The sequence below is a fragment of the Columba livia genome, chromosome Z, assembly GCF_036013475.1.
Source record: "Columba livia isolate bColLiv1 breed racing homer chromosome Z, bColLiv1.pat.W.v2, whole genome shotgun sequence".
NCBI lineage: Eukaryota > Metazoa > Chordata > Aves > Columbiformes > Columbidae > Columba > Columba livia.
Genome location: NC_088642.1, coordinates 63,730,445 through 63,741,399, shown reverse-complemented (window position 1 = coordinate 63,741,399; position 10,955 = coordinate 63,730,445). Strand labels below are relative to the sequence as shown.

The 10,955-nt window shown below is 48.8% G+C and overlaps 2 long non-coding RNA genes across 2 annotated transcripts; one reads left to right on the top strand and one right to left on the bottom strand.

Moving 5' to 3' along the window:
* The first annotated feature begins 822 nt into the window (after nucleotides 1–822).
* Nucleotides 823–2,391, top strand: LOC135577301 (uncharacterized). Its single transcript, XR_010468993.1, has 2 exons — nucleotides 823–950; nucleotides 2,062–2,391. It is a non-coding gene; the product is annotated as an uncharacterized LOC135577301 (long non-coding RNA).
* LOC110359423 (uncharacterized) lies at nucleotides 1,848–5,072 on the bottom strand. The gene is made up of 3 exons (XR_002414607.2): nucleotides 4,513–5,072; nucleotides 3,549–3,716; nucleotides 1,848–2,200 (listed from the first exon to the last, which is right to left on the bottom strand). It is a non-coding gene; the product is annotated as an uncharacterized LOC110359423 (long non-coding RNA).
* Nucleotides 5,073–10,955: the final 5,883 nt, after the last annotated feature.

Here is a 10,955-nt window from a genome sequence, read left to right as displayed (position 1 = left end):
GAAGTCGACCCCACAGCTGCGAGCCTACCCCACGGCCGGGAGCCGAGCCCCACGCCGCGGGCGGGCGATGCCGGAGCCGCGGAGGCGGACGGGCGGCGCTAGGCGGCGCGCGGGGGCCGTGCTGCGCTGCGCGGCCGCGCATGTGCCCCCTCCGGCTCGGTCGTCCCAGCGCCGCCCGCCTCGGGCCCTGCAGCGGGGCGGGGGGGCCCGGGGGCCCGCGGCGGGGGCGACGGCCTGTTCCCGTGAGGTCGCTTGCCCGCGTGTGGCGGGCGGAGGTGTCGCCGGTGGCTCCGGGGAAGCCGTGCCCTGCCGCAAGGGCGGGAGCGCTCCCCGCTTCTGCCCGCTGGCACGGAGAGGCTCTGCCAAATTAGGCGACTTTTCCTATGAGCAGGGTGAAAGCCTCAGGCGTCCTAAAAATAATCCCGTCCGGGCCGGTGGTCACAAGGGGTGCGCGGGAAGGCGGCAGAGGGGTTTTTGGGGTGAGGGCGAGGAGAGGTACGGAGCGGACCCCCGGGGCAGCTGCCGCGCCCGCCCGCCGCCAGCATCGCTGGAAAACCGCGTCCGCTCTTCCACCGGCTCCATCAGCGGGGTTTCAAAATCCATCTGCGTTTAAGAATAAATGAGTAAACGCCACGGAACGGTCGGTAAAGGACAGCGGAGCCTGCGCCGCTGCCCTGCGAGAGCCGCCGGCGCCGACCCGCGCTCCCTGGGTTGCCCGGGGACGGGCGGGAGGGGAAGGGCGCCGCTCGGGCAGGTGCAGAGGCCGTGGGGCAGGTCGGCGGCGGTAACCTCAGAAATCCCGCTGGCCTCATTCGGCGGGAGGTGGGTGGTAAGGTCTCGGGAAAATCTCCCTGGCCTGTGCGTGCGCGCAAAGATGTACGCGGGGGCGAGGAGGTTCGGGGTGAGAGGAGTCTGCGTCGCCTGGGCAAAAACCGTCCGCTTTCGTTCTGGTAATCCGTCAACAAATACGAGGCAGAGTTGAAATGAAGCTTCCCCAGTGCACCCGTCGCGAACAAAAGACGCACGTCCCCCCCGTCCCCATCACACCCCCAACTATGTCTTGCGTGGTGTTTGTGGGTTTCTTACTTTATATTTAGTCTCTTTACGGCTGCTTTAGTATTGTGTGAGGCTGGGAACGCATTTGCGAGGAATGCTCCCTTGCTCGCTGCCTGCCTTTTTACTGTCGCTTTTGAGAAGTGCTGCTTTGGGCTGCGCTTCATGCCAGTGGTTCTGCCGGAGCAGAGCTGGCGACACGGAGCGGGGTGGGAGGGAGGAAGGGAGGCTGCAGGACAGCCGCTATCCCGGGCTCTCGGTGTCCGCGAAGGCTCTCGCGTACCTGTGCCTCTCATTATGAGCTCGCATACAAACAAGGAGTCTGCTTGTTGTAAACACTCCTGCCCGGCCGAGTGTTATGACAGAGAGAAAAATAGCGATTCGAAAAGAAAGAGCGTTAACTTGAGAAACTATGTCAGTATTGCACTCCGGTTTTGTAGGTTTTCCCTACCTGTCAGAGAGAGTTTGTTATTGTTCTTCAAGAACCATGAAACGCAACTAAGATGCACTACAAATACAGAGAAATTAGAGACCTCTAATGTTTGAGTGGGCTCGATATAATCATACGAAAAGGTTACTGCAAAGTAAGAATAAGTATTAAATTTACCGATGCGCACATACAGGAAAAAATAGGGTTTGTTTCCTCTATGCAATTTAGGAGCGTTAGTGCAGAAATTAGGATAAGTGGGAAACAATGCGCATAATTACAAAGGGGGGGAAAAAAAAAAAAGACAATAACGATTAAAAAGGACAGGGGGGTTAGCAGAGCACAAAACACCACGAAGACAGTAGGCTTGTTAGACACGAGGAATGTTTATGTAGATGGCTGTTCACTCGGTTTCTTCATAACAAACACTACTTTTATAACAAAGCAGTTATTGCTTCTAGTCATAACAATAATCACTGTACGAGCAGGATTTTGCCTCTTTCTGTCGTGCGTAATGATCGTGTTCTGTTGCTGAGACTAATGATTTGTAGCGCCGACACTCGGGTTTTCGTCTTTTCTAGGCGTTCTCCTTACACATATTTCAACGTCTCTGTGCAGAGAAGACTAGTTTGCACTTATTTTATTCAGTTGACTTCGTTCAGTCTCTGGCCCCTGGCCACGGAGGATACATGAAGATACTCTTGGCGGTAACTGAAGATCCTGTGAAGAAGATCTCAGTGATCAGGCACTGAATACAATGCAGTGTTTTTGCTAATGTCTGCGGGTGTCCAAGTGCAAGTGGTACGAGAACTTTCCAAATCTACAGTCATGGTTAAAACTCCTGTTGGCATTTCTGCACCTCAGACTGTACCTATGCCTACATATAAATGCACATGACATTATAATCTCAAGAGTGCTAGTTTTTAAAGTCTGAATTACTGTAATTCACTCTCTAGGAAACATCACTTGACAGAAATGGATTTCGCCTTTTCCCTTCCCACCTACTTTGTTGCGTCCCTTCATAGCGCTGTTCGCATGGACAGCTTGTAGTTAAACACACAGCGACACGTTTTTAAGATGTACACAGCAGTAGTGTCAGCTGGAAGCTCTCGGACAACTCGAGGCGGGGGGGGTTGTGGAGCGGGGGAATATTTTGACGCACTTTAAAGTACTGTTACCGAAACAGTAGCTACAGGACTACATCTGGGAAAGAGAAGCGGGACTATTTAAATGATGTTTGTTTGAATCGGACCAGAGTTTTTAGTGCAGTTTATGAAGTGCATATAGAACTCCCCAAAACTGTTCAGCAAGTGCTGACAAAATGTGTTTGTCAAGGGGACAAGAAGGCATGGCAATATTTTGATCAGTTCTTATTTTGATAGCTGGGCACACCGTTAGAGTCATCATAAGGGCAGCACCTACGGTAGATTTACTAGTTCAGTATTGCAGGCATTTCCCTGCAACATTTTAGAAACGTTTCTTTATTCAGGCAAATGCTCCTGTCTAGGTTGTTGAGAGTGATTTGCCAAGCTAAGGGAGCCATTTCCTACAACAGGTAGTTTGACAAGGAAAAACGACGGTCTTAAATATCAAAGAGTAGCCAAACTGCTATGAGATTCAAAGCAGGGAGTGTTGGAACATTTTGTTCCCGCGAACAAGCTAAAAATAACAGCCCCCACCCGTGTTGGAAGAAGGTTGATTTGCCCACTTGGAAGGCCCGGTAGGAAATAGAAATTAAATTATTAAATTATTAATGTAATCAAACACAAAGATCTGCCTGAAGACTTGAAGGGTGAAAGAGTTTTGTTCTAAAGAGTCAGTGATTTAAAGAAGCCCGAGTCCAGAGCCGGAGCTCTGAACGGTATCTGATGGGTTGTTGGGTGCTTTAATTTTATACCTTCCTCGTGGCACATCTGAATGCATTTGAACAAGGTCATAATAATGCCAAACTGCATAGCCAAGTGTAATCCTGCTGCTCCAGCCGTTCTGCCACTCGAAGCCAAATCTGAGAGTCTCATTTTCGGTCCAAAAGCAAACTCCTTCCACAGCTTCACTTTTTTTTACTTACCTGCAGGACAGGCTCTCTAAAGATGTCAGAAACTGCTTAGACATCCATTTCGGAGATTAGAGGCTGAGTATAGTGCACGTCAATAAGGAAATACTTAATGACATGATAAATACACTATCCACGTTATTGAGGTATTTGCTGCCATGTTAGAGACTTTCACAGTCGTCGCTGGGAAAAAAAGACAGCTTCGTTACTTTCACACCGTGGGGGAGGGGGAAAAAAAAAAAAAAAAGAGCAGCAAAACGGGAAACACCCAGATTTTTAATCCCCCAATCACTTTTTTTTCTGCGGGCAGGGAAAGAAGCTTTCCCCTTTTCCAATAAATGCGTTTCCTGCTAGCTATTACTTCCCTGCTCCCGTGAGCGGCGTGGGGTTTGTTTTTGGGTGTGATTGTTTAAAGCACAATAGAGACGTCGTAGGAAAAACAGCCCACGCCAGCCCGACCGAGAGGTGCTGCCCCCCGGCACAGCCTCCCCCCGCCGCGCAAAGCCGCACTGCCCGAGGCTCGCTGCCGGGTTTCTCCGGTGGCCCCGGCCCCGCAGCTCCCGCTGCAGCCCCACAACATCCCCGCTCAGCTCCACAGTCCCGACGCCCCCGGGCACTCCCATGCTGGTCCCCGGGGCCGGCGCCGACCCCTGGTGCAGGCTCGGTCCCGGGCTGCCGCCAGCCGCGAACAGGCGGGCCGCCGCTCCAGCGACGAGCACCGGCCTTCCAGCCTCGCCGGCGGGGGCGGGCGGTAGCCCGTGTGCCACTCGTTCGCACTTTCTTTTCACCTGGTCCGACACCTCAGGTCCTTAAAAACACCATGTCGTCCCCTCCCGCCCCAGACACAAACACAAGCTCTCCCCACCCTCGGCCACTCTGAGCCCCGCTATCCGGACGAGGCGGCCACCCCGACCTGCCCCTTGCCCAGAGGCTTTCCTCTCCCCTCGCAGCGAGTCGGGGCCCGACATTCCGCTGTTACCTCTCTCTCGTCCGACAGGAGCAGTGGTTCTGCAGCCCCGGCCCCTGCCCCAGCCTGCCTCGGCGTCCCGTCTGTGGGACTTCCAGCTCTTTTCCCCTCTGTCCTCTTGCATGCATGCCCGCTTGCATGCCTCCTTTTTATTTTCGCTGCCAGTGACTTAAGCCCAAGCCAAAGGAGGCACAAAGAAAAATACAGCCGTGGGCTCTAGGTCTATAAATACACTTCAGAGAGAGAGCGCCCAAAAGTTTGGAAGGAGAGAAAGGGGAAAGGCAGAGTACGGAGACAAAAGCTAAGGACCGCTCCGCGGCTGCCGATGCTCCGGCTCTGCTCGGGTTTCGTGGAAAAGGACCGAGACTCTTTGCTGTTTGTTTGGGTGGGCTGTTTTCGGAGGCAGGGCGGCAGCGGCAGAAGGTTCGGCACACTCATAATTTCGGGCTTAAATATGTGAATTTTAGCGAAAAATGCCAGTCGATCGGACAACTTTGCAGCTGCTATGGCGAGTGGAAACTTGCCTAACGCTGCTCGAGCTGTTCGTGGAGAGTGTTTCTTTTGTTTGGTTTGGTGTGTGGGGGGTTTTTGTTTGGTTTGGGTTGGGGTTTTTGTTGTTGTTGGGGGGGGGGGGGGATGGGGAAGTGTTTGGTGTTTTATTGTTTCTTTTTTTCAGCTGGTAAAACCTAAGAGGTTGAACATTTCCTTGTTCTCTCCGCGGTTTGTGTGTCCACAGGCGAGGGAGAGATAAACAAGCAGTCGGCTCTTTAAAGGAGGAGTAGTGGCGTTCTTACCTGTTCTGCGTCATTGTCCCTTTCGGGACACTCGTAAGCGGGGCTGCAGTCCGCCGTAAAAGTAACACAGGGATGTCAAAGAGGAAATGGCCAACGTACGTCTCCTGTGTCCTAAGTAAACATTCATGTTATGTTAGCTGTTTCTTTCTTCATCCTAGGTAAGCAATTGGTGTTAGACTGAAAGTAGTGCTCTTTCTTAGAACCGAGGAATACCCCGTTGTACTGTGTTCAGAACAGCAATAACAAAAGATTCGGTGAAATCTGCGTATACTGGATGAAACAGGGAGAAACCAATCGATTTTTTTGGAGGTCGTCTAGGCGGGAGCTTGAGGTTGTGGGGAGGAAGCAGATCTGGAGTAAGGAAACGAAGCTGGCAAGCAGAGAAAGTGACATCCAGAGCCCAGGCAGCCTTTGAAAGCCCAAGGAGGGACAAGCCAAACTGCTCTGCAGCGAGGGTGCCAAGTGAAAGCAGTGAGAGGCCGCGAAACTCCGTGTAGAACGATGCTGCCAGGAGCGGCCGCCCGCAGCGCCTCCCGCCCCCCGGGATGGGCTGCCCCTGCCCACTGGCTGCCTCTGCCCCTCTGCGGCTGGGGGCAGGGAGAGGCCGTCACCCTCCAGGAGAGCGAAATAGTCGGCGGCTGCTATAAGACAGAAATAAAGGAGGGTCAGGGAGTAAGGTCCAGGAGCCAGGAGGAGAGAGAAGGAGTTAATCAGAAGGAAAAAAATACATGGCAGCTCAGCGCCGAAGATTTGCAGGAGTTATTGCTTGCTTTGCACGTCAAGCACTAGGCAGGGGGAGATATGCCTCCCCTGAAGAGCTCTGCAGGCTGCAGGCGTCAGAGGATCTCTTTTTGGGACCCTCCTACATCTCACACAGTTGCAGAAGGCAGCTTTACTGTGCGCTGCTACAAAACAGGGTGCTGGAAGTTCCTGCTAGTTGCCCTGCACCATGCCACTCTCACCCAAGGAGGAAGGGTTGATTCAGCTTGCCAGGCTTTGAGATTCTTGTTTACTTAAGGGTGGTGAGAGTTGCCCACAGGGATTGTTTTTGAATTGGGGAAAGGATGAGGAGGGAGAAATCATGTATCTTGGAAAATTCACTGGTGGTAAACATCTGATGAAAAACCAGCACTGTGCAGTTTTTGTGGCAGTGGGCCTGGAGAATAACCGCCAACAATGCCTCCCTGGGTTAGCTCTCACCACATTTGCCATTCCACACGTGTAACATGTGGAGAAGAATCTTCCCTCACATGCACAGGTGCTGTCACCCGGCCACCACAACTTTATTGATGACAGATTTTTAGTAACTGCAGAGTTATTTTCAGGGGGTGGGTTGCATCGCCAGCCATCTCAGCCTGTCAGCCTTCTCAAAGGTTGAGCAGGGAACTGAGGGTCGCTGAGGAGCTGCACACAGATGGGGATAAGGCACCCCACAGGTGTGGGCACAGCAGCAGCAAGGTGCAGCTCATCCTGCGCCCTCAGCTGGTGTGCTCTCTCTCTGGCCAGTCTTCCAGGAGCAGCCTGCAGCCAGGGTTCTGTCTATTTAAAGCCTCTGCTGCTGCTGCAGACTCCAGGCAGCGTGTGCCAATCCCTTCAGCTTGGCAACATTATTTTTGGCTATGTCTCCCTGCTGCAGCATAGGAAATACAATACAATTAAAACAAACAGAAAAAAATGAGCACTCCCAGCAGGGGAAGGAGAAGAGCCCACAGATGCCATGTGTCTGCCCCACAGCACTGTTCTGCTTTCACCTCCCCAACAGGCATGATACCTCCACGTGCCTGCTGTGGGGTGACAGCTGTGGGGTGAGAGGAGGCAGCATGGTAGTGCAGCCCTGCACTGATGACTGCCATGGGGCCTTCACCACCACTGTTGCTGGTCCTGGCCCCCCAGGCTAAAAGAATGGACACCCCTCTGGTCCATGCTATGTGGGCAGCAACCTGCCCCAAGGATGCTTGGGACCACCATGGACTGTAATTTAGGTAGTATAGACCTCTCTGCGCAGACATCACTGGCTTAGGGATAATGCTGGGTCCTCCTGGTGTGATGTGGCTTTAGTCTTCACCTTGTCTTCTGGGAGGGGTGGTAGGACATACTGTAGTTTTCGCTGATTTGGGTGGAGCCTGAATTCTGATGGTGTCCATTCCACTACCACAGTTCAGCCTTAAAAACAGAGTAGTAATGAAAATCGTATTTAAGCAAATCTTATTCCTGAATTGAGGCCATGGGAGTTGTAGACACAATGCATACCAGAAACAAAGAAACCCGTGCTTTCCCAGAAAACTTTTATCTGTCAAAACTTCACAGAAGACATGAGAGGATGTGGTTTAGGGATGGAAAGTAAATCCATTAGGGAAAAAAGGAACTCCTTTCACTGTTGCAGAAGAGAGCACCACATAACTTTGTAATGGGAAAGCACTGCTTGATTACGTTTTTTCCTCTAATCTACCAACCTACATTTCCACCTCTATACAGAGAGCATGAAGATATGCATTTATGTAAAATACATTCTTTACTGAAAAATCAGTAGTATTTCTACTTAGAGGCTGTAAGTTGATTTTGCCACCTTTTCTGGAAATGCTCATATACTACGCTCCTTTACACACTGTAAGGTCTTATAGAGCTTTCCCCATGCTCTTTATGTACCTCCTGCTGCTTCAGCTCCTCCTACTTCCAACATATTTTCCTTTTTTTGGCTCAGTAAGAAGCCAAAGGAAGACTGGAAGGGCTCATGATTGAGATGATGGGGGTGGGAGCTGGGAGGATAAAGAAAGAGGTAGAGCTTGCTTTGGTTTTGCCTTAGCAATCAGTACTGCTCTTGTGACAAAGCTTGCCTTTGCTCATCCTAGTCAGGCAGAGCTGCTCTCAGCCTAGACTGACCTCCAGCTGCTGGCAGTCACATCTTCCTCTGACTTTCTCTGCTTCCTCTACACAAGAGCCAAGTGCTGTCCTGCTCCATTGCTTGCTTGCATTAGCGCATATCGTACTGCAAAATATATTACTTTATTAATCAGTTCAGCTGTTTAACAGAAAGATTAATAGTCTTACCTTATTAACTTGAGTGCGTGTGTCTCTGTATTCAGAGTATTCAAAGAACTACAGGGTATGATTAAGCTACAGAGAAGTTCCATTATAACCTTGTTTTCCATATGTTCAAAGCATTCTGAAAATGTCGCCTTTGGAACTCAAATTTCCTGTGTCTAGTAAAAACTATTAACATGCCAGTAAGTCTTCCTCTGAACACAAAACTCAGCCTTTCAGAAAATTCACCCTGTGTTTAAAGTACGAAGCAGGGCTTACATTTTAGCTTAAATACATCCAAATAAAATTTTTCACTCTGAACTTACATGCCCTTGAGAGCCAGTATCATGCAGCTGGCTGCTGGTACAGACAGGATACAGGTTTCATTTTAAAATGGGCTTTGAGAGGCTCCCTGTATGGAGTAGCTGCTGCTGAAGTCCAAAACCCTTATGCCAGGTTTTAGTAGCTCCTCAGTGCTGTACTGCAGACCCTTGGGCCTGTACTCTTTCACTCTTCTTCCTTCTCGTGGCTTACTTCTATGCAACACAAATTACCTGTGGTCAGTCGTGGCTTATACACATGTAACTCTCCCGTCATGCAGCTCATTCTATTTTTACATGCTTGTCTCACCTTGGACATGCTGCTGAGGTTAACCAGCTCTTGACAAGACCAGGCTCGTCACAGGGTTTGGTTACTCCCCGATGTGATCATGGTTTACAGTTTAATTTTGGTAGGTGCATGGAAAATCAACACTGTCAGTAAGGCATGTTCAGAGACAGAGATGAGAAAGCCTGCTGTGATTTCAGGGTGTGCCATTATAAATCCGGTGAAGAACTGCAATTGCACCAAAATATGCCAACGACACACTTTGCTGTGCACCTGTACAGCTGTGACAGCTGTGACTATAGTGAGCTTGAAGGATCCCTATGACTGCCTCAAATATCTGCTTTTCACCTTATATATATATATATATATATATGTATATATATATTTATTTTATTTTATTTTATTTTATTTTATTTTATTTTATTTTATTTTATTTTATTTTATTTTATTTTATGTTTAAGAAAACTGTGACTTTTGGTTTAGCCACCATGGTTTCTTGTTTCTTCAGACCATGCTCCCTGTAACATTCACATCAGTACAGCAGTATAGAGTGATACTTCTAAAACATTGTCACCCAGTACAGACTGTAGATGACGAATGTTTACATGTAGTAAAAGTCTCTACCCAAGGCTGTGGAATTTGTTGTTCTTGAGGCTGTCCATTCACAACCTTACATCTTGAGAGAGAAGGAGAGAAAAAATTTGACAGTCTCTGCAGAACTTCACCTTATTCTCCTATCAATGGCTGCTTAAATTCTCTCCCTTCCCTACTCAGGATGCTAGTATTTGCCTTTAACATTTAAAGTTTAAAATATCAATGCCTGGTAGGCCTCTTGGCCAGAACAAACTTCCCGTAGCTCACCAGTCCTCTCTCTGTCATGGTTTGCTCTTCACTCAGAGCCTCATGCAGTGTCAGGTGGAGTTTCTTACACCTGAGAAAGTTACTTGCCTTCTTACCAGTAATATCTCCTTATTAACATACTGGAATGATCCCTCTGTCCATTTACTTGGCTTGTCTTTCCAGTCAGTTAAGAAACTAATCTGAAATCCCTACCATAATCCCTACCAGTGAACTGGGAACGTGGTTGCTAGCAGACAATACATGGGCCAAATGGAGGGACAAAGAAAAAGGTCTGCAGTCTTGCCGTGTCATAGAATATAAAGGAGTAATTCTTTTGTTTCTTTAAATAGAGGACAAATTATATGCTCTTTGTTTTTCCTGGAGGTCAGTAAACAAAGCAGAGTCAACAGAGTACTACAAAAGGGCTCATAGATGCATGAAGTAGATATAAACTCTAGACAGAAGTTGGATGAACACTTAAGCCAGTGAAGTGAGGAAGAGCAATAGCTACAAAACAAACAAACAAACAAACAAAAACAAAACAACAAAACAAAACAAACACAAGCTATGGAAAATGAGGAAGGTAAAGTGATCTCTCTTTATAAAAGCTGAGATACAGCTCTCTGACTAGGACTGGAAGAGCACACAGGAAAGGAAAAGAGAGAAAGGAGCTAAGTGGTTGGTCACTACCACAGTTTCCAAGGCAAAGGTTTCCACTCCTGAAGCATAACCACCTCCAATATTTTACGAGTGCTCTCTCCTGCTTGCTGCCTTCTTGCACAGCCAGTCCAGTCACCAGGGAGTACAAGATTTTCAGTTATTTCAGGACAGGAAGTAGGTACTGCTCCCCATTCACGCTGTTCCCACCCAGCACTCTGGTGTGTGGTCAAAGAGAAGTAGAACTCTTCAGAAATCCTTCTCAACTATCAGTGTGGTTATACCACCAGCCCTTACTGGAACAGCAAATCTGTGTCTTTAAAAATTGTTATTATAAGCAGTTGGAGTGCCTGTAATGCTTCTAAAAAATCTTAAATAACACATCTTTTTGTAACAGTTTTATTTTAATATTTTAAAAATTGTTTAGGAAATTTATTGAACAATCTTCATAGGCATTCCCAGCCATGTGAATATTCAGGAGAGAAGTCACCAGGAAGACTCTAACGTATTCAGGTTCCTGATTGTCAAAAAAGCAAT